The sequence below is a fragment of the Pezoporus flaviventris genome, unplaced genomic scaffold (genome assembly GCF_033815535.1).
Source record: "Pezoporus flaviventris isolate CSIRO_AGI_PZ_B2104156 unplaced genomic scaffold, CSIRO_AGI_Pfla_v1 ptg000036l, whole genome shotgun sequence".
Lineage (NCBI taxonomy): Eukaryota > Metazoa > Chordata > Aves > Psittaciformes > Psittacidae > Pezoporus > Pezoporus flaviventris.
The window spans coordinates 36,027,383-36,050,666 of record NW_026892584.1 but is presented as its reverse complement, the minus strand read 5'-3'; the positions used below and the strand labels follow the sequence as shown (position 1 = coordinate 36,050,666).

General features: G+C 42.7%; 1 long non-coding RNA gene across 1 annotated transcript in view; it reads left to right on the top strand.

Annotated features, from left to right (window-relative positions):
• LOC133274562 (uncharacterized) overlaps positions 1–7,217 on the top strand; it is a 275,687-nt gene extending 268,470 nt beyond the window's left edge. Inside the window, exon 2 of the long non-coding RNA XR_009745182.1 lies at positions 3,182–7,217. This is a non-coding gene — a long non-coding RNA (uncharacterized LOC133274562). The remainder of the gene's footprint in view (positions 1–3,181) is intronic.
• Positions 7,218–23,284: the final 16,067 nt, after the last annotated feature.

Genomic DNA, 23,284 nt, shown 5'->3' with positions numbered 1-23,284 from the left:
TCTGCACACCCCCAAAGGTACACCTCAAACACAATCTTTGGAGTGAAAGCAAGCCTAATCATAGGATCATAGAATCGGCTAGGTTGGAAAAGACCTTTAAAATTATCAAGTCCAACCTTTACCCCAGGACTGCCAAGTCCACCACTAAACCATATCACTGAGGGCCTCATCTACATGGTTTTTGAACACCTCCAGGGACAGTGATTCCACCACTTCCCTGGGCAGCCTGTTCCAATACTTGACAACCCTTTTTGTAAAGAAATTTTTCCTAATATCCAGTCTAATCCTCCCCTGGTACAGCTTGAGGCCATTACGTCTTGTCCTATCACTTGTTACTTGGGAGAAGAGACCAGCCACCTCCTCTCTCCGTCCTCCTTTCGGGTAGTTGTAGAGAGCAGTAAGGTCCCTCCTAAGCCTTCTCTTCCTTATATTATACACCCCCAGTTCCCTCAGCCGCTCCTCATAAGACTTGTGCTCCAGGCCCTGCACCAGATTTGTTGCAGTTCTGATTTATAATTATAATTGATTTTGTATCCAGATGCTTTCAACAGAATTTTCCATGACTACAATACAGTGAGGTAGAAAACTGCCATTGTGCCACATGTCTATTAAGAGCCCTTTCTCTAATTCCAGCTAGCACTTTAGGTTGTATTAAATGTTATTTATATATGCACATGCCAGAAATCTCCATATGAAAATCATGTTCAATTCTGTGCACACACATTAAAAAGGTAGTCTCCTTCTTTTACCACAGAATCCCCAGAGCAGTCATGATTTCTGCCAAGTACTAGCTTTTTTTTCCCTGATAGAGTTACTTAATAATTTCAAGAATTTGGGCCTGAAAAAGCAAGTTATGAGCATAACTAATCAAACCACTTAATGATCGCTGAATAATCTGGAGAGATTTTAGAATGGCCTTCTGATTCTCCTTAATCCTTTTCACTTGGGGTAGTTGAAGACCTCAAAGAGAAGAAATGTTTCAAAAAATATCCATCACTCGATAAGCAGATGGTAATCTCTGCATGTCAGAAGAAATAGGATGTTCTCTTTAGCTGCTCTAGGAGCTCAGGAGTTTGCTCTGTCTTATCTCCTCTTCAGCATTAAATAGGAATTGTTTTATTTTGATGTGTGTTCACACACATCTCATTAGCACTAAAGATATTCGAAGGGTGAGTTCATATACAGGAGTTCTTGTAACCTGTGTCAGCAAATGAGTACATTGTCTTATTTTCTCCAGAAAAAATAGAACTGCTATATGGTAGAGATTCCCAAAGCAAACAAAACCTTTAGGAATAACTGAAGATTACACACTGAAATTAAATTATCCACCCTGCTAAACTGAAGAAATAGTTTTTCCTTTCAAGAAGTGCTGGTATAAATACCCCAGTAGAAATATCTTTGACAGGCATCATACATGTCTTTCAGGTCATAGGTTATGTACCATCTGGCTGTAAGAACTGCTTTTGGACACTTTACTGGATAGTATCAGTTGCTAGTCTGCAGCTGAAAACACGTTTGCTCAATGAACTGTATCAGCTTCTTTCAGAGTTGCTGAGGGCTGTTGAGGTTATTCTTAGTACTCAGATCGTTGACCTGCTCTGAGCCAGTACAAGTTTATTGCATTAATCTGTCAGCAGTTGGCAACTCTCAGAAACCAGTTTATTAAAATACTAAAGATAATATTGTTGATAGAGACATCATAATTCAGTCAGAAACCAATCTTATTTTTGCCATATTTAGACATAATCATCTATTGGTCATGATGGATTATAAACAGATTAGTTGTAGGTGTTGGGTAACTGAGTGGTATGTTTTAGGCACAGATGACTTTTTTGACTTGCACACACTGAGAATTGTCAGTTCATTTTGCACTTGCACAGTGGTAAAACAAAGCAGACCAAAAGTTCTTGAATGTAGCATTTAAAAAGAAAAATTTAAATCAGGATGGAATAACCTGTCATGCAGTTTATTTTTGTTATTATCTCTTGTCTATCCAATTTAAAATATGAATGTGTCTACCAGAGAGTTATCAGTAGATCTGGAAAGGAAAAGGATGTGTATATCAGGGATATACCAATTCAAGCAGCAGCCTACATGGTGCCTGTGTTACCAAACCTAGTTCAGCAATTGCCAGATTTTAGCTTATTGTACCTGTGAGCTAGCCAGTTTACTCTTAGTAAAGCATGCATGAGGTGAAACTGCACAGGTTAAGGTACAACATCCCAGTGGACACAGCAAGAGGTATTAGGTCTTCAAAAGGCAATCTGTTATCTTGATGCAAGAGTTGAACATGTAGATTTGGCATAATGAGAGCAACCCAGGACTAGTGGCATAGGATCAAGGGTTAGTTGTCCTCTGCCAGACAAAATTTTGACAGTGTCCTCACTGTCCGGTTTCACATCCCTGACTGTGGGAGGAGGCTCCCCTGAGCGTGGTACACTCTACCTGAGATTTGAGCCTTGGGAGTGTTCTTTTCATTAAATGCAGGAGAAACTGTTAAATCAACCCCCTCAGTGACAGATTAATGGTAAGTGGTGGGTGCTGATGCTCCAGGAAAAGATGGAGGAAATGCATAGAATGATAGTCATGAAGGCTTCTGTTCAATCTCTAGGAATTAGAGATTCATTGTAGAACTGAAGTGGAAGGTTTTCTGTTTCTTTGCAAGTAAATGCCAGGTGTTGCCTTTAGTTTTCTGGATTTTGAGGACAAGTCTGTTCAGTGCCTTACTGAATGCTAGTGGCTTTCTGGCTTCAGAGCCATTTATGGCAGTGAGTTCTACATCCTTCCTATGAGTTGTGTGAAAAGGTATTCCCCTGAATTAGTTTTGAATCAGAAAGCTTTTGTTTAGCTGTGGGGGCTGTTTGTTTTTCCCTTTTTGGCCTCTACATGTTGAATTCGAGGAAGCAGAAAGACCAACACTACCCTGTCCAGACCATGCTTTGTCTTTCCTTCTTTTATCAGAGCAGAGATTTGGCTTGGTCTCCTACCTAAAGTAAATGATCTCAGTCTTTTCTGCTGCTTTTCATATTACAGTTCTTCCACATCCTTGATCATTCCTGTCACCTTTCTGTTAACTGTCTCTGGTGCCAGTTCTTCCTCCATACATACAGAAAAAAATCTGGTGCTGTTTCAGTAAATTGAAATTTAATACATTTTTCTCCCGTTGAGGTTCCTCCTGCAGGTTCTCTGTCTGTTTCTGCTGCCCCTGTGTCAAAACAGCCTTCATTGCTATCTGAGGGGACTCTGGTCCTGGCCACCCATCTCTTCCATGTCTCCTGGCCCTGTCCTGCCCTCATTTGCCTTCTGTGTTGGTTCAGGGACTGGCCTTAATATTCACAACTGCAGATGGGAGTGCAAAGGTGTTGCTTGACAAACAATTATTAATAGTGAAAGCCTTGCCATTAGCATTGTTCTTAACCTGCCCAGACCCTTTTCTCTCTAAGCAGATTTTGATGTGTAATCCCATTACTGCATGCAGAAAAATGCCCCTTTATCAGTGAGGAGGGCTGTTGTTTCAGTTTGTATTATCCTTTCATTGTCACTCGCTGTGAAAGTGCTCCCATGTACTGCTGGGCCCGGGGCCCCAGGATGTGTGCCCTTGAGCAGCCAGGGGTGTTTGAATGTGCTGTTGTGCACCCTAATAAGCCAGGACCATTTTTTTAACTTCTGAGCTGGGGAAAAGGGAGAAAAAAAAAAAAAAAGGAAAGAAAAAGAAAATGGTCACTTTGGTCACTTTTGAAAAACTGATTTCACAACTCATTTGTCAAGCCCTATAGCAAACCATTTATTTTAGCTCCTTTTTGCTCCATCAAGAGCTGTATGTTAAAAGGGAGAGGTGAATTTTGAGAGGCTGGGAACTGAAGGCAGGCTGCAGTGCCACCCACCCTCACTGGCACTTTCCCGGGAGGCCTCCAGCCACAGTTCAGGGGTAGGAGCTGTTATTTTCCCTGAATTGACTCTGCTTTCAAAATCAAATTATTTCTTTTGTCAAGTCCCATAAACATTGAACACCACAGACTTCGTTTCACTACAGATATGAATGAGTGCCTCTGTATAGTACTTTCCATTGACATGAAATATATATGTATATATATATATATGTAATGGGGAGTGTAATTATTGCTCTACTTAAAGGTGACATTCCACTTCAGTGTAACTTTCAAGTGCAGCTTTTAAGAGAAACCTTGACTTAAAGAGAAGCTGGAAGAGTTTAGAGGTATGTGTTTTAATAAGCTTTAATGAGGTTTAATAAGCTTGGAGTTAGGGCTGCAGGTTCTAAGACAAAAAAGAACCCAAGATGATTTTCCCATCACTTTCCCAGATCAGACCCTGTAAGAGTTTAACCTGGAAGTCACTGCTTGAGCACTGGTAGTTCTTAAGGGTATTTGGATGCTGCATGGTACTGTGTGTCTGTCCCCAGACACCAGTCTTTATTCAGTACATGTACTTGACCAGAAGGTGAAAGACACAACTTTGTCTTGCTCCAAGACCCTGATGGTCTTCTTTTTTCTTTTGATTTGTGCTAATTGAGTTTATTGGGTGATCCTAGTAGGGCACACTCCACCTGCCCAGCCTCAGAGCTTCCTTTCCAACAGCATACCTTCTTCTCATTTGTTTACTTGGGTATACTGGACCACTGTGAAGTAATTACACAAGCAATAACACGGGTGTTGCATTTTCCTGTCATTGCCTTTTGTAAGACATAACACACCACTGACATTGAAAAAGGGTACAAGACTCAGAAGCTGCATTACTGTTTGCTAGCAATATAACCGATGTACCGTGCTTCTACAGGGGACCTGTCCTCACTCCTCAAAGCAGCTGGCTGTCTTGGGCCCAATTTAATTCACAAGGCCAGATTATAAAAAATGTTGGATCCCTTTACCAACACTCCATCAATCTTGCTTCCATCATTTTTTGTGCTTTTGCGTAGTTTCAAGCTAGAAGAAAGTTTAAAGAAATGTGCTAACACTCCCATATAGGGTGAGTAAACATCCCATTTATTTCACAAAAATTACAACAAAATGAGGGGACTTACTCTATCTTGTACAGAATTAATAAGTAGTTACTTTGGACATATTAAAAACTTATTAAGAACAGCCTGGAGTGAAGTTTCCACAGTCAAACTGTTCTCTGTTTTTCATTTAAAAATCAACAAATACTGAGGTACGTTTTGCCACCTTCTGGTAGAAGTGACCTGAAACTGAACTGTGAATCCTCCTGAATGGGAGTTTTACTGAAGCAAATGGAAATGTTACCAGAATGTCCCATGTTAGATCACCCACTTCTGGGCAGAGAGGAAACGTAAGGTTGTGCACAAGAGAAACTCCTATTGTGAATGGTTTTAAAGTCCTTCAGATCTCCTATTTCCAAATATTGAGAATGGGAAGGATCAGAAACCTTCCCATAAACCCTGTGCATTTTGTGTGTTGAAGTCCCTGGCTTGAATTCAGGTCTCCAGCTGCATGTAAATGTTAATATTCAAGTAGAACAAAAACATTAGAAGCAATTACAGCATGAACATCTCTTCTTGTTTATGTATAGTAGCTGATAGCAGAGTCTGTAATAATAATCTGTGTTTATACATGTGCTGTTCAATGTAACAGTTGGGTACAAAATACTTTTTAACTGTCACAAGAAAGTAACTGGATTGATGTCACTTTTTGCTTGTATGAATATAATTATTTGCTTTGCAGGGACCAGTTCCACTTTTGTCATGTTATTTATGATTTTTAAATACATTTGTGATAAATTAGGCTCTTTTCTAAGGTAAATAATACTGGAGCCAAGCAGCTCTCTGTACATGTGCATGTTATCACAGCTGATATCAAATCCAAGTCAGACTCCTTGTCTTGCTTGGAGCTTTCCTTAACCTTTCTGGCTTATTCAGGGAAATGCAGACCAGTCTATTTTCTTATTTAAAATACAGCATTTTGAAAAGCTGAACTTATTTTTTAAATCCTTTCTTTTTACAATTACTGATTCAGAAAGACTGTAACAATTGTATTTTTCTAAACTGCCAATTGCTTGTGTTGGGAAATTATGTATAGATATATATTTTATTCTACAGATTTCTGTGTAGTTTTGAAACTCTGTTTTCATATATATCCTCCTGTTTGCTGAATTTATCTCAAAAAGCTGTAAGCTTCTGTGTACTGATCTATGAAAATGTGTAAAAATGTAGCTGCTGACTTTTTACTTAAATTGTTAGAGCTAAGTTATCCCTAGTGTTACACCATGCAAGATGTACTGGAAGAAATCAGGTCATTGTTTCAAAATGCTGGACAGTGTTACATGACACTTCCTAAAATGCCTGGACTGAAAGGTAGGAGAATTTACCCTAGAAATGGTGCCATTTCAGGGCGTGATTCTACAGTTTATTCACACTGTTTAGGCCCTTATTTCAAAATTACTTCCATGAAATTTCATGGGAAATATTAAAAAATAAGAGTCTATGATTTGTGAATAGCAGTGATAGAATAAAGGTCTTTTCTAATGAAGAATGGGTCCTTTTAACCAGTTAAAAGGCTGTATTTTGAGTACTTCAGGGCAACTTCTTGTGTTCTTTTCTGCACTGTGGACTCCTGCTGTGTATTCTGGATTTATTCCATAGCTGAAATGCTAGATTAAATCCATCTAAGCCTCATGCACAGATGAACTTAATGGAAAGCCACAGTGAAATGTTGCAGAAAATGGCCTGATCTCATTCTTCAGAACAATAATTAAAGTAACTCACAGCTTTGGCTTCTGTGCACCTGTGAAGCAGAGGCCCTTGCTTTGTACCTTGGCTGTGGTGTAACATGTAAGGATTTCTGCTCTCTGCCTGGGAAATACTGTCAATTCCTCAGCCTTGTTAGAAGCGTAATATTTTCTCAAGTAAAAAATCTGATTCTGTAAGACACATTGGGGAGTTAAAGGGCAGTTGGGACCTGCAATCAGGCTGCATTATTCCAAAATTTTATCCCTCAGTGGAAAAAGAATAAAAAATGATGTGGCTTTTCTGTTTGCAAGTAGGACAAAGAGACTGGAAATTCATTACCCCAAGCCCTAGCCTTGTGACTGTTCTGTGATGCTCCACTGTTACCAATGAACTATGTTGAATCAGATTATAAAATCAGAGTATTTTACTGCATGTGTCCTTTTTTGTAATGAAATATAGTTATATCTGATGTTGCAGTTACAATGCAGTAAATAAACACACATGTGTTTCTTTTTAAGGACTTTTAAATTATTCTGGGGGGGTGGTTTCACATTTTTGCTGTGCTTATTTCTTACTGTCTGAGTATTTGGGCTGACCTAGAAATACCCAGAACAAGTGAAGCAAGGATAAAATTTGCTGCTGCCTGTCTTGTCTGCCCATGTACTACTGAAAGAAGATTGTGCTGAATGGTACCTACTTCATTCTAGCCCTTTAATCGAAAATACCAGTTTTTCTATGAGACTGTGCAGTTGTTTGAATAGAATTGCCCCCACAAAATTAATTTGCTAACTCACATTGCAACTCAGTATGATTTCTTCTGGTGCTGGCCTCTGATGCTCTCTATGGGGTTCCCCAAGATAAAGGGAAATTTTTTGAGAACCTCAGATTTAAAGTCAAAGCCAGTCGCATGTGGCGAGCAAGCAGTGTATGAGTTTAACCACTGTTGATTTGTCTGGAAAGTAATCACTGCAGCATGTATGTGGGGATGCACAACTCTCATTAGTATCCAGGTAATTGCTGGTTTCTTTCCTGAATCTTTATGAGTTGAAGTCTGCCAGGATCTGTGACATCAAAGGGCTCCACAGGCAGTTACTTCTGGGGGAGTGGAAAACCACCACAAGTTTTGGTGAACCTGTAGCCTAGGTTCCCCGTTGCTTTTATGAATATGCTGAGCATTATCCAAGGCTTTGACTTCTCTCAGGTATTTGGACCATGTACTCCTGTGCCTTCCTGTAAGCTGTCTTCTGCTAAGCCCCCAAATGTACTAATGCAAACACTTCCCCTGATTATAACTGAGTCAAGATCAGAGCAGCAGCTCGAATCCCTCCCAGAAGAGAAGAGAGTAAAATTCCAGGGCTGTAGGAGCAACAGACTGTCATGGTGGGACAGTTACATTCCCATAAGGGATACAATGAGTGCACAAAAGAAATTTCTGTTGGATTTGCTTGGGGTTTTTTTGTTTTTCTCCTTTGCAATGCATTTTTTTCATCTTGCAGTTTGTTGGGTTTTTTTTTTGGAGCCAGAAAGTAGGCTTCTTTGTGCATATCGGGCCTGCTCTTCTGGAACCAGCGAAGAAACCTGGGACTTGATTTTGTCCCAGACACAGTACATAGACCAGGAAAGACTGATGTCCAGTAGGGGCAAAAAGTGGCTAAGAATAGCTAAAACAGCTCATGCTTGTATAGTGAATGAATATTTGTTGCCCAGGTTCAGGCTGCAAACAACTAGAGCTGATTGGTGGGAGTTGAGACCATCACGAGAATTATTATAAACACTGTTAGAGGACAGTGCAATAGTCCAGGCAGTTATAAATCTCTTAAGTCATATATTACTGGAGAAATACCTGATTTAGATAGCAACCCTGCTGCTAGAGGATGGAAGTATCTGTTTAGGTTGTAGCAGCAAAAGGTGGCAAGTTCAATAAATAAAAGTAATAAGGTAAGACCCTCAAGTGGAGTAAATCAGTGTAGGTTCATTGGAGCTGTTGGAACTGAGTCAATTTGTGGCAGTAAGAATCTGGCTTGTAGTCAACGGGGAATTTACAGAATGCTTAAAACCTCTCCACTTAGTGAGTTCTCCTCTGCCTTATGCCTGTGCACTAAATTGCATCCACACAAAAGTCCTTGCCAGTATAATGAGGTCATTTCGGATGTGAGCATTCATTATACACTTAGGTAAATTAAGGAGAAAAAAATATGTCATTAGCAAAGTCTTAAATAAAGGATGGAGCAAGGTTAGCGAGTGAGGACTATGTAAATAAAATGTATCTCAGTCCTGGAGAATTAAAGGGGAGTGGTTTTCCTTGGAAAAAGGCTGATGGTGTGTTGATGCTGCACGTAGAAGCTGAGCCCTACAGCCATAAGAGATTAGAAGGGGTGGTGAGGTTTTTTCTGCATTAATATTTCAAGCTTTCTAATTGCATTCTGTGACATACCATGGATGCAGCCTTGGTTTCCAACTGCAGCAAAAGATAAACACATATTGCTGGAGCAAATGAAACTGAAGGCTCATCCTGTTTTACTGTAGCAGTCGTGGTATTAAGAGGGATTGTAATATAATCCTCTTCAATGAATAACCCTAACAGATGTTATCAGGGTTGCTCTGTACGAGCCGTGGACCTCTTGCTAGAACTCCCTCTGTGGAAGTCTAGTTCATAAATTGTCCTAATGGGCTGCCTGCCTCGTCCCGCTGCTCCAGCAGCATGAAAAGGGGGTGGTTATCGGTGGCCTTGAAAGCTGGCATTATTCCCATCTGGTTTGCATTACAATACTGCTAAATATTTCATGCTTTTTGTTTTACAAACAAATAAGAGCAGAACTAATCTTTTTGCTTAGTGGTTTTTTTTGTTTAATGTTCCTTGATTGGCAGCTCAGCCAGGAAAAGAAGTTTGGGGTTTGTTTTGATTTTTTTTTCCCCCTCTTCAGATCTTAGTGTGGCTCTGCAAAAGCTTTTAGTGGAAGAGCAGATTTCTGTCAACTTTTCTGGTGGGCTTTTTATGGCACCATTGGTACAGGAAAAGATACAGGCAAAATCCAGATGATGAATGTGCTGTTCAATCAGCTGGGATTTCTTTGCTTGAGAGGAGATAACTCGATGAAGTGCAAACGGAGACAGGGAGCAGACGCTGACTGCTTGTCAGCTATATACAGAACTATCTCTGGCTGGGGCTGCTGGAAAAGACAGCAGCTATTAGTACCCCTTTGCCCTTTCACAGCGCCCTGTCAGAGGGTCCCCAAGCACTGCAGCAAGAGCCATCTATTAAACCACAGAGGAAAGAGTCTGTTTAATCACTGCTGCTTTTCGGGGAGGGGAGCTGCAGCCCCGAGAGGATTCAGCCAGTATATTAACCTCCTGGTTCCCTGACCTCCTGCCATCCCAGGTGGATGAGCAAAGGCACTCCCACCAGCGCTGCATGTCCCTGGCAGTGGATGCCACCTCTTTCCCCATGGGATGTGGGTGACCCATATCCACACAGGGACTTTCATCCACAGGGCAGAGATTGCAGGGTATCAGGACTCTCCATGGGATGCACAGTCAGCCCTCAGGCATCCACCTGGGAAAATGCCTACTGAAGGCTTTGGGCAGTTTACTTCCAACCCAAAGAAAGCCCTGGCACAGAGCAGGGCCTCTCAGCCAGCATCTTCAGCAGGGTAACCATTAGCCTGCCTTAGCAGTGAGGGCCAATTGCTGGGTGGAATGAAAGGCATGAAATGTCACTCAGAGAGGGCTCAATATTGAGCAAAGATAAATATTCACTCAGCCTGTTGCAGCTTGGCCATGCGCAGGGTGATGGTGTGTCAGTATGTATAATTAAATCACCGTACTACATTTGACCATTAGCAATATTTTTTTATGTCATTACATAAACAGAATCAAGTTTGTCCAATTCACTCTTGAGACAAATTCCCTGCACCTATTGCAGGATGACTTTTCCCCTGATGACACATCAGTCATCCCACCCCTTCCTCCCACGATGGCTGCCCTGAATTTAGAGGCAAAAGTGAGTCTTGGGGACTAACCCTCATGCTTGCTTGCAAATAGGCTTTATGACTTACCCTGAGCAAGACACCCAAGCAGTAAAATGATATACTGCTTTCCATATTATGTTTCTTATTTTTCTAGCATTTCCTCCTGAGGAACTCAGGGCCTACTGCAAGGTTTAACTAATTCTCAACAGTCATCTGTGAATGAAGATCTTTTTGCTAATTACAGGTTGCAGCTCTTGAGCATCTCTCTACAGTAGCACATGATAGTTCCACTCAGGATTGTAAAAATAAATTGTAACTTGTAACTGCCACAGTTCCTTGCATTCGATCATTTTCATTGTGGATTTTGACTTTCCACTTAAAAAAAATTCAAATTCAGGAACAGTAAATGCCAAGTCATAAAAGCTTAGGAAATGGGTTGAATCCACAAAGCAAAGCAGCATTACAGTGTCTGATCTGCTGTCGCTGATAATACCCTCACAAGACAAGGGTCTCTCTTTTTTTTTTCTTTTTTCATTCCTGAACAAATGAATTGCAGCGTGTATGAAATCTCCAGAGGCCATCTGTGACTGTTATTCATTTACCCACCATATTATGGAACAGATTTTCGACTGAGTTCAAAACTCAGGAAAAGGGGGAAGGGAATAGTACAATGCAAAGGATCTGTGATCCATATCTGCAAATAAAAATATTATTCAATTGTCATATTTGATGGATAAAGTGTCTAACACACCAGGCGAAGCCATAGCAACTAGATAAATATGTTTAAAGCATTTAATTTTGATATATTAAGAATGAGTTGGAGCAGGGGCTTATTGACACTGAAATTAAGCAGACATTTCTAAGTTCCTAAAAGCCTCTGATTTTGTTTAGCTTGGAAGAAATTTTACTGTACATAACTTGGAAGTGTAAGGGGAAGTTGGACTTGGTGCACCAAGGAGCAGCTCTGACAGGTCAGGACTAGCAATTACCTTTCTTCATGTTCTTTTCCAAGCACCAGCAGCCCCTACCTGATTAGCGTTAGACCACACGAGGCCCCTCGGCAAACTTACAGACCCTTGGCTTCTGCTTTCAGATTGAAATTACTATGTTCACTTATGACCCTAGCTGCTACAAAAATATTTTCATAGAATCATAGAACAGTTAGGGTTGGAAAGGACCTTTAGATCATCTAGTTCCAACCCCCCTGCCATGGGCAGGGACACCTCACGCTAAATCATATCACCCAAGGCCTTGTCCAACCTGGTCTTGAACACTGCCAGGGATGGAGCATTCACAACCTCCCTGGACAACCCATTCTAGTGCCTCACCACCCTTACAGTAAAGAACTTCTTCCTTATATCCAATGTAAACTTCCCCTGTTTAAGTTTTAACCCGTTACCCCTTGTCCTGTCACTACAGTCCCTAATGAAGAGTCCCTCCCCAGCATCCCTGTAGTCCCCCTTCAGATACTGAACGGCTGCTGTGAGGTCTCCACACAGCCTTCTCTTCTTCAGGCTGAACAGCCCCAACTTCCTCAGCCTGTCTTCATACGGGAGGTGCTCCAGTCCACTCATCATCCTCGTGGCCCTTCTCTGGACTTGTTCCAACAGTTTCATGTCCTTTTTATGTTGAGGACACCAGAACTGCACACAATACTCCAGGTGAGGTCTCATTTTTGTATGTGTACATATTTGTATGTAAGTTGCTCTCAATACTTCAGTACTACTGCTGTTAACATTCAATAATTGTAATTAATAACACACCGTCATGAGCAGCCAATTGCTAATGTGGCTGTAAGCATTGGATTTCCTCACAGAGTAATTCCAAGGATGCACCAAAGGTATGTCAGGAATGAATCCAGACCACAGTGGCTGGCAGGGTTAGTGTTTATACTGTGTGTCATGTTGGTACCAGCTGAAGGGTTGTATGTTCTGCCAGGTCCTGTGTTTCTTCATCGAGTGATACCATGCAGAAGAGGGAGACTGAAAACTTCTTTCTGTAGACATTTGCCCAAGAGTTATGGCTGAAGGAGGAGAATGTTCATTTCCATGCAGTAATTAAGGGGATGTGTCAGAGCAGAGAGGGGTGGAAAGAAGGCAAGAGAAGGAGCAACATCCAGGAAGAGCAATTTAGCTTGCTATCAGACTGAAAACAATGGCGTGCCCACAGCCCCCAGCACTTGCAAGCACCAGCATCAACTTCTTCCTCCTGCCACATCAGGCTTTGAAGTACCTTTTTATGTGCTGGTGCAGAAGTGAAGAAGACACACACAGCTGCTTGGTTTGTTCTCCTCCTCTTCACAGGACTGCTGAAGCACTCATCCCACCTGGCTGACATGGGTGCTGTGGGGCACAGGCTGAGAAGGGGCTCAGGTCCATCTGAGTGTTAACAGCCCAGCTTCCAGGCTCTGGAGAAGGACCCACACCTCTTCAGTTGCGCAAAGCAGGCCAAGCGGGCTTGCTTGGGGGGCTAAATGTAGCCTAACACTGCTAATACTGCTACATTACTGCTTTCAGCATGACCACCACAGCCCATTAAGGATGAAATAGCTGGAGATCGTATTTCTTTCTTGCTCACACCTTCACATGTATAGCAGATAAAATTCTTCACAGAATCCGTACTGCTGAGTGTGGCTTTTTGCCTGGAACATTACAATACTGGCAAAATAGTAAGTGAGAGGACATGGTTTACACCAGTAAAACTGTGTCTTTTTAACAACATTGCTTTTTTTTTTTTTTTCCAGTGGAGAATTAAGACACATTGGCAGAAATATGCTTTTAGTGGTACAACTATGTCATGCAACAGGCTTTTTTTTTACATGCCTATATATCTATACCATGACACTCCTGATCAGCAATATTTGTAGTGTCAGGCTTGTCTTAGTGAATGCAGACACTAGGCAAGATATTGGTGAGTAAAAGCAGTTTAGGCTCCTCTGTGTCTCAGCTCTGCTTGTTCCTCTCAAATATGGGAAGATGATGAGAAATGTGGCCACTTTGGCATTACTGCTTAATTGACACAGGGTGGCATCTTGGTCCCAGAAAAGTAAAATCACATTCAAAGAAAACCAAAAATCATTCAACTCCCAAAATGTCCAAGGCAAAACCAAGGAAATAAAAATAAAGGAAAGATGCAACAGCAAGGTTTAAAAATATAAAAGAATAATAGCATTTATATACAGAAAATAAAAAGGGTAAATGACGAAGTGACAGCTTTCTAACAAAGGGAAGAGGAAAGTGAGGTGAGCTGCAGAGGGAAATGCTGCACCTGGGAGAAGAGGAACAACCCAGCACGGAGTGGGCAGGAAGGAGAGGGCTACCCACGATGTCAAGGGCAAGGCTGGCCCAGTGGGAGGGTGACACAAAGGTGGCAGCTTAATGCCAGAGCGGGACTTTTGTGGAGGCACCGGATGGGGCTGAGATCTCTGCTCTGCCTCTGGCTGGGTCACAGGTGTCCTTTGGTCTCTGAGGAAACTGGGGTCAAATCCTGCTGCCTCCAGGATATCATTGCCAAAACTGCCCTTGGGTTTCATTGGTGTTGCAGTGCAATGGTGATTTCACATTTTGGGAATCTGGCTCATATAAGTGAAGAGGAACTGGGGGTGGCTCAATGTTTTCCATGACCAGCTATGGGTACCTGACTTGCAGGAGACCCACGGGAGGGAGTACTCCGGGTTGGAGCAAAGGCACAGTCTTAGGGTTGGAGCAAAGGCATAGTCTCAGGCACAATGATGTACCCTGGGTATGGGAGCCTCATTCTGCTGCTTCTAGGGGATGCCAGTGCCACCTCCCTTCCACCCTGGATAGCCAAGGTGCAGGGAGACCTCCAGGAGCTGATCTGGAAAAAAGGGATAAACAGGGCTCCACAGTGCTTCCTATGGGTCTGATGAAATTGAGGTCCCTGATACATGCCCTGAAGCAGTGCTGGGTTTCCCAAGGGGGAGGAGGCAGCAGAGCAGCATCCTGGGCAGTCAGGCTCCAGCATGGGAATAGCCATCAGCCTGGAAAAGCACAGCCACACTGTGGATCAACCTGTTTCCTCAGAGATGAGCAGTAAAACAAATTGCCCTCTGCTAACAATCATGTCTAGAGGTATTTTTTAACAACATCTCCTGTCAGAAATCCCATCGCTTGTGGTGAGGAATTCCAAACTGGTCTTCTTCCATGTTGTCACTGTCTTGCTGTGTTTGGCTCTCCAGCCTTCTTTTGGCAGCTAGCAGGGAAAGAGTGCTCCTGGCACAGGGGGATCCCCATCCTCTGTGGAAGAGCCAGAGGCTGCACAGCAGCTCCAGCCTGCCAGGCAGGGAACCTCGGGGCTGGTGTCCAACAGATGTTTGGTAGAACTAACTCAGGATGTTATAACCAGCAGTGATTTAATGGCTCCAGTTTCCCTCCAAAACCAGATCGACAGTGTTGTACTGCAAGTCTGAGGCCAACAGAAATCAGCTTCTGTCCATGCTTCTTGACACACAGCACCCACATGCCGTGTCTGTGCCTCCTGGGCTATCTCCATCTGCCTCGGCCTTCTTTCAGCCCCTGCAGTGGGGTGCTGGGGGGGGGGGGCAGCATGGCTGCATGCCAGCATCACAGTCCTCTCCAGAGGGCAGCCAGCAAATTCTGAGGAAAGCTAGAGGGGAAAGTGTGCTGGAGAGCAAGGTTAAATTCCTGCATGAGCACAGTCAGCCCTTGCTAGTGCCAGCCTGCAGAATGGTGGCCAGTGAGTCTGGGTATTTCCTTTTGCTTCAGAGCAATACCAAAATATGAGCTTTCATCCCAGGATGAGCAAGCTTGGGCTCTCTTGCCTTCCTGGGATGGAAGTTTTGAGAAGAGCTCTTGTACACAGTGCCCTTTCTTGCAGTGATGAATGGTTTGTATTTGTCCTTGATAGAAGCCTGGCCTTGTCTGAGTAATTTTTACACTATTTATTTTAGGCACTAGCCATCCACCTTTGTTTTGCTGTGGGAAGAGCTAAATGCAGCAGTTAGATAGAAGTGGTAGGGAGCCACAATATTTCATGGTGTATTTTGTAGCCCTGTCCCCTACCCCCCCTGATGTGGTTGAGTGCATTACCCTGTGAGTTGGCAAGGGTCACACAGATGGGGATGGCCAATACATGCATTGCTGGGTGATTCCTCCAAGACAGCAAAAAGGTGTTCAATTTCTTATGACAGAAAACTAGTTCAAGAGAAGAAGACTTTTGTTAAGGAGGAGGAGAAATGTAAGCATATTCTTTGGTGCCGCTTTCTTCCCAGCCTCTGAAAATGGAAGTCAACATCCTGGAGAGCTTTGTTGGACCAAGCTGGTAATCCAAGGTAGCAGATGCTACTGTGAGCATGGGTGTCATGCTGTCAGTATCTGAAGCTGGATGTCACACTGCTCTGGACATCTTTGCCTATACTTGGGGCAAAACTTGGGTTCAATAAAAACTGACACTAGTTGTATCAGGGCACAGGCAGTTCTTGCTTGCACTTGTGCAAATCTGTTGACGCTGGAGAGGGACAAAAGCCAGAAAATTTCTACTGGCACCTAACAAGTATCTAACAAAAAACACACTCACATGTGCATGCCATGCTGCTCACTCTCTCCTCAGATGAGCAGTGGTAGAAGTGTCAGCAGCTGGCAGTAATAGGACCACTTCTATTGTTAAACCCATTCATGTTAGTTTCTTACCTGAATTGCCCAGTATCCAGGGTCTTCACAGAGAGGCATATTGCCATAGTGCTGGACATTCACTCAATAGAAAAGTGACACATGAGAGGGGCTGGGACAGGACTATGATCTGCAGAATGAGAAATATTCTGATTTTTCAGTGGTTTGTGGGTTTTTTTGGATGACATGGCTGATAGGACCCTTCTTGGAGAGCCCATATGCTGACTTTGGAGCACTTACGTTCCCAGTTTATATCTCCAATTTGCACTGCTGCTATGAGAAGATTTTCTGAGGGCACATGAGCGTGCATGCACCCATGAAGCTGTGCATGCTTCTCAAGGAAAGGTGGCAGGCTCCATTTCCTCTGCTTCTTTCATACCATGGCCTGAAACATTTGTGTTTAAATTCCGTCACATCATGTAAAACCTCTGTTTCAACTGGCCAAAGCCAGCTGCTATTTCTTCTTTTGTTGGAAACAGCAAAGCAAAACGGTGTTTACTTTAATTCTTGAGAGTGTCACAGATAATCTGTGGGATGGAGTCCTCATTTTCCATGCACTCTGAAACCTCTGAGCATCACGCACAGCTGTCGGTAGTACATAAAATGAAATCAAGTTGCTCAGCTCAGACAAAAGCAGATTAAAGTTCTGTATGTGCTTTCCTACAATAAAAAGGGAGGAAGGGATGAGAAGAATCTTAATATAAAAGAAATGTGAGGATTTTAGACACTCACCAGAGGATAAAAGAATCTGAAATCTGCCAGTAAAGAGGGATCTGTTGCTTTTGTGAAGCTGGGGATCTAATTACTCTTCCCCCCCCTTCATTATAAAGCAACTATTGCAGAACATAAATGACCTTGTAGACTCACTAGATATTCCTGCCAAAAAGCTTATCCATTATCAAGTAATACATTTTCTGCTTGTGTAGTTCCAGTGTGCTCTTTTGAAAAGCAGCAAGTTCTCTTCTGACTCCCTTATCACATTTCAGGATGCCTTTAGTCATGGGACTCTGCTTATTCAGTAGTTCATGTCAAATTTACTTCTCTAAGCAAAACCTAGAGTTCTTTGAGAATTGCTTGCCTGCTCCCCAGTGAGGGAGGTGTTGGGCTTGCACCTTTTCTCACTAAAACATGTTTGAGGTTTGCTATTGATTTCATAGAGGACACAAAGGCACAAAACAATCTTTCTCAAGACCAAATCTCTCTGGAGCTATGCTAATTCACACCATCTGAAATGTCTTTTTGCAAGAAACCAGCAGCAAAAAGAAAACCAGCATTTGGGAGCAGCAGTTCAGAAAGTTAGTAAGTAATTTTAATTTACTGCAGAGTTCAAATCATCCTGGCTGGCTGTATGGCTACCCAATTTGCATATCATGAAACCTGGGTCTCTGGTAGGAAATAACTTTAGAATGACCATTCTGTGATTCTGTGTGGTCAGAGAACAGTAATCCTCGATAAACAGTAAAAACCCCAGTACTAGAAGCAATCTGAAATGGTGCAGCTGCACCTCAGTGCCTTCGGGTGACAGTCATGGCCAGCCCTCCCTCCTGAGCTGTTCTCAGCAGCAGCTCAGGACTGTGCTAGTTAGCATCAGCTGCAACCACATCACAGGCTATCCCAACAGATTAACCACATCATAGCTAACCAAACAGTGGAAACGGTCAGTGTGAAAAGAAGTACTATAAATGTATTTTAGATTCCCATGTTGAGGTAAATATGTTGGCCTCTGATGCCAAAACCTCTGTTTGAGTACTTTGCTTCATGAGACATTAAATGCCACAATAATTAGAGATTATGGCTTTGTTAAGTGAAAAAATATTCACTATTTTTGGCTTAGAGAGGAAGCATTTTGTTTGCTCAAAGCAGCTCCTAAATGGGATTTGTGCCCTTAAGAATATAGCTAATTGCTTTCATTTAAGAAAAATTAAAATTGTTATTTTTATTGTGTCCCACATTTTATTCAGCGATAATTGTACTTGGGTTTTTATTGTTAGTGTAAAATATTCAGGCATTTGAGTCCCATGGGGGGATGAAACACCAACCGTCTGTGTGTGTTGCATTGCCTATTTGCAGGTTTGCAACAAAAGAAGAGAAGAAAGAAGGGTTAGCAGCAAAAGCTTCCCAGAAATGCAGAAAAATGTTCTGATTTTTTTTTTGTTTCTTGTTAGGATCTGTCGGTTATGACAGCCTCCCCAGCTTGCTGAAATACTGAGTGTCCCACATTCACACCAGGGTCCTTAATGGCTGTCTCATGTGCTCTGTGCACCCAGAGGAAGACATCGTATCTCTGTTGTTTTGTGGTTTCCCTGAATTTTGACACAGAGAAAGATGGACTTTCTCTGTTCTGCATTAGATATTTCAGGCTTTTATTGGCCTAAGAAGTCCAGTGTCACCACAAGGCTGAGATTCATAGCTCTTCCTGCTTCCAGTCTTGCCTCCCACCCACCCTCTTGACACATGGGAAAAGGGCAACATCTAAGCGTGCTTTAGTAGAAGTCCAAGACGTTGCTCAACAGGCTACATAAATGAAGGTTGATGTGGATGAATAGTCCACTTCAGCAGCAAATACTTTGGTTTTGGCATTATTAAGGTTACTCTTTATTTCTCGTTGCAGATGGGGCCAGAAAGTTCTTCTGCAGGATTTGGAATGACCAATACCTAGCCCATTATGTTGTGGAAATAATAACAAATACTTGAAAGAAGATCCCCTTCAAGATTAGTGCCATTGTCGCCACTTGCAGATGTACAGGGAGGGAACATAGTATGCCTTGCACAGGGTTTCCTGGCAGAACAAGGGCTTCAGGATGACAAGGCTGGTGTGACAGTCCTTCATAAGAAGTCCAGGTTTGGGGGTGGGGAGCTTTTCTTGAGCCGAGCATCCCTCTTGAGCCAATGTCACCCCAGTGAACTGTGCAATGATGCTCTAGGGAGAGAGATGCCTGGGATGGCACCTAACTGCTCAATCTCCCCACATGCTGTGCTGTACCACAGTCTGCATGTGACCCAGCCATGGACAAAATGAACCTGGTTTATGGTTTGCTGGAAGGAAACAAGCAACAACCCCCATTGATTCTGCCGGAATGGGGCTTCTGGCAAAACGTTCAAGAACCACTCATATATTGGACCAAGCAGTCCCTAACAGCTCATCACAAAGTTCTCCATGTTGGTTTGAACAGAATGAATAAAAAGTAAGGATTTACAGCTTCTGTTTTAATTTCTATTGATCAGTTATTTTTTTTCTTCTTGTTTGCAAATTAGGCAGGTAATATTTGGTTTTTAAACCAGCCTTTTCCCCACTGATAGTGTCCCAAAAAAACTATTGATATTTTTGAGACTACTAATAAAATAAATGACATAGAATAGCTTTATAACTAGCTCTAAGCTAACATCCACATCTATCAGCATCAGAAGCAGCAGATCCTGCTTTCAGGTGCATTTGCAACTTGTAGTGGATTTTTGGTTTTTAATCTGGGTCAGGCTAAAGCTGCAGCATGTGTTTGTGAGGGGAGAGAGGACTTTATGAGTGCCCTTAGTACCAGAAAAAGCTCAATTGGTATTACCTTTTATTACACACAGGATATGTTCTTCATCTGGGAAAGACAACTTAAATGATGGGTGGATTTTTATGTCTAATAAAGCATTAACTGTGATCTGAACTTTGCCTGCAGTTGAAGTATTTAGAATGTCTCTTTCCTGTGTGGGTTCTCTGATGTCTCTCTCCTCTACCTGGCTGCTTATTTAATATAGAAATTGCAGGAGCATCTTATATTTGTGACTTCTTCTTCTTGGTCACATCTGGTTGAAACTGGTCCATGAGTTCAAAAGTTATGGGAAGGGCAGACAGAGAAGCACAAGCACACACGCATGCAGAGTGTGATCACATTAAGCCCTTTTATCCAAGCTAAAAATAGAAAACCAATGAAATACCCCAAAATTACTTGAAAAGATGAAGCTTAGGCTGGAGACAGACCTTTTTTCATCTCCTGTATTAACCATCGGTGTTTTTCTGTCTGCCTATGAGGTGCAGGGCAATCCACTGGCCCTGCAGTGGTTTCTGTGGTGTGAACACTGGGCAATTGTACCTCAGCCTCATTACAGGATGTTAGTACACGGGTGCAATTGTCACATTTGGGGAGGAAAAGCTGCTGGTCATACTCTGTACAGCTAGGCTACCAGATCATCCCTTCTGCAGAAGCCTCTCCAGAGCATGACACAGTCCCCCAACTTACATATTTGGACATCACAAATAGCCATAGAAGAGGGATAAAGCCAAGACTCAGATGAGATTTTCTGTTGAAATCTGAATCAAAATCCTCACAGCATGACCCTGTGGGCACTGGGAGCATCCAGCATCAGTTTCTTGCTGATGTGCCTGTGATGGGTACACCACTCTTTTGTCGTAGGACCTTCCCCAGGACAACAAACCCACTAACCCAAAAGACACCAAGTCCATCTCTTTAAATGAAGATGAAGTACCCTGATGCACCCGAGTGGGGCACGGCTTACCCAAGCAAAAGCCATTGGGTCAGTTTATCAAAGAGTAGCTTTTTACAGACATTCAACCTGCTTTGCTTTGTCTATCAAAAGCCCAGGATTTCTTGGTTTTGTAGAGAACTCTTTGCATTTCACCTGCTGCCAGCCACAAAGGTGTATTTGTGCTGCCATGCGAAACAGAGGTGGCTGCAGAAAAGCACCCAGACCGCCCCCACAAAAGGCCCTAAATGTGAGGAAAACGTAAAAAAAAAAACCAAAAAAAAACCAGGAGGTGTAGCTCAGCCAATACAAACATGTACAAAACTGCAAGGGTTCAGAAGAGAAACCAGACTGCTGCTGAAATAGCTGGTTAACATTTTTGTCTGGAAGCACAGCTTCAATAAAATAGGTAAGGAAACCAGCTAAGGACCCCCAATGGCAAACATATTTATTGAGAATCCAATAAAAGTCTCAGAACAAATAGCCTGAAGGACCTGTAGACACAGCCTCTGCTGTAATAAAAATGCAATACAAGGCATGAGGGAAATGGTAAGGGAAAAGGACTCCTCCATGAGAAAACCAAACAAGAATCCCAGAGCACAAGGCCTGGAGACACAGGCTGGGATGTAATAAAATATCTGCCACTGGGGAAAAAGAAAGGAAAACAAAACATCTAACAACAGCACAAAGAAGCCCCAGATACCCCAGCTAGTCTAGAAAATCACAAGTTGCCATAAAAACACATGGGAAAATAGGAAAAGAATAATGGCTGCAAAGTGATCAACTCCTGCAGGTACCTAAATGCAGCACGTAGGCAAAAGTCCACAGGAAGCCATGTCAGCTGCAGTAAACTCTGAGGGTGCCTAGGAGACAAAGCTGTAAAAGGTGACAAAACAGTGGCCTCAGAGAGGCTAAATCTCTGCCGTGGAGTGAGCTTTACATTAAATGAAAATGCCTCCATTGCACAGAGCTGCAGCTCTTGTGTTGTTAATTTTGGTCAGCAAAACATTTCAGTAGGTACAAAAAGATGCTGGAGAATTTCTGTTATAAGTGCACAGGAAAAAATGTTTTTAGAGACATCTGTTGGCTCAAAGGGTTCAGTCTGTACCTGCTTATTATGACTTTTCATGTACCATAAAAGCAGCCAGAAAAATGGGCACTTATCGGCAAAGTCATTGCCATGCTAAGTGCTGTTAACAAAAATGGCATAAAATACAGGTTTGTAGGAATAAGCAAGATTTTTTATTAAGGCAAATGTGTAAATTGAGAAAGAGGGTGATTTTCATTTCCTGGCTTCAGTCGCACACTGCAGGTCATGGCCATAAAAGTGCAGTGCCTGTCGCAAGGCAAGAACCAGCATTCTCAAGCTCTGCTGCTGCCTGGACCCCTGCCCTGTGAATGGAAAGTGTGTGTGGACAACACAGGTCTAGGCTGGCATGTCAGCAGCACATCCACCTGCTTGATGGCAATTCAGCATGCCTCACTGCAGAGAGATGTTTCATTATATGTAGGTCTGCCACAGACGTTCCTCATCACTGACCCTTGTTTTATCATCAGTTCTGACTGGGTTTGGGTGAGGATGCCCTCAGGACAACCCAAGGTGCAGATGTCAGGTGATTTTCTCCAAATAAATGCCTTGGAGGAGCTGTGGCACACACTCATGCCATGGATAACACAGCTCTGCATCTGGGATTTTTGAGTTTCATGCCCAGAGATTTTTATTTTCTTTTTTTTGTTGTTAGATCCATATACTTCTCCTGGAACAACAGCAGAGTTAATTTGTTTAGAAATGCGCTAGAAGTTGGCAGTAACAAAGTATAGCTTTGTTTACAAGCCTCTGAACCAGGAAACCAAACACTGACAGTGCTAGGTTAGACCCATGAGTCCACTTGTCAAGTTCTACTTGCTGCCAAAGAAGTATGTGCTTTTCCAACAGTTGTTCTTTCACCTGTTTGTCAGCTCTGTTCCTTGCACCAATCCCTCTCGACAATTTATATTCCTGCAGTTGTACTTCCTGAACTGGACTTCCTGGGCTGCAGTGGCCTCCAGGGCTTACTAGACACATGGATTAATAGTATAGGATCGTACCTTTCAGATTTCTGAACAACTCTTCAGCTGAGCAGGCAGAGGGTGTTCCTCACAGCCTAGATCTCCCCAGCTCCCATTGACACCTTGGGGTAGGTTTTGCTCTCCTTGGGTTATTTTAGGTTACAGCCACTTCTTCCAGTTGTCAGCTCTCCTGACATGCATTTATCCATCATTACCCAAGTAGTTTCCTGCTACACCACAAATTGCCATGAGGACACAGCAGTGTCTGCAGTTCACAAAGCCATACGTGCAGAGGTGCTCTCATCACATGCAGGGCTGGAAGGAAGAAAACCCACAAACACCACTTACAGCAGAAAGGCTAAGCTGTTATGTCTGTGGTCCAAAAGAGTGGCGAGCTGAGCTCATTCCACCAAGTCTCTTGCTACTCTGGTGCTCTCATGGGTGTGAAA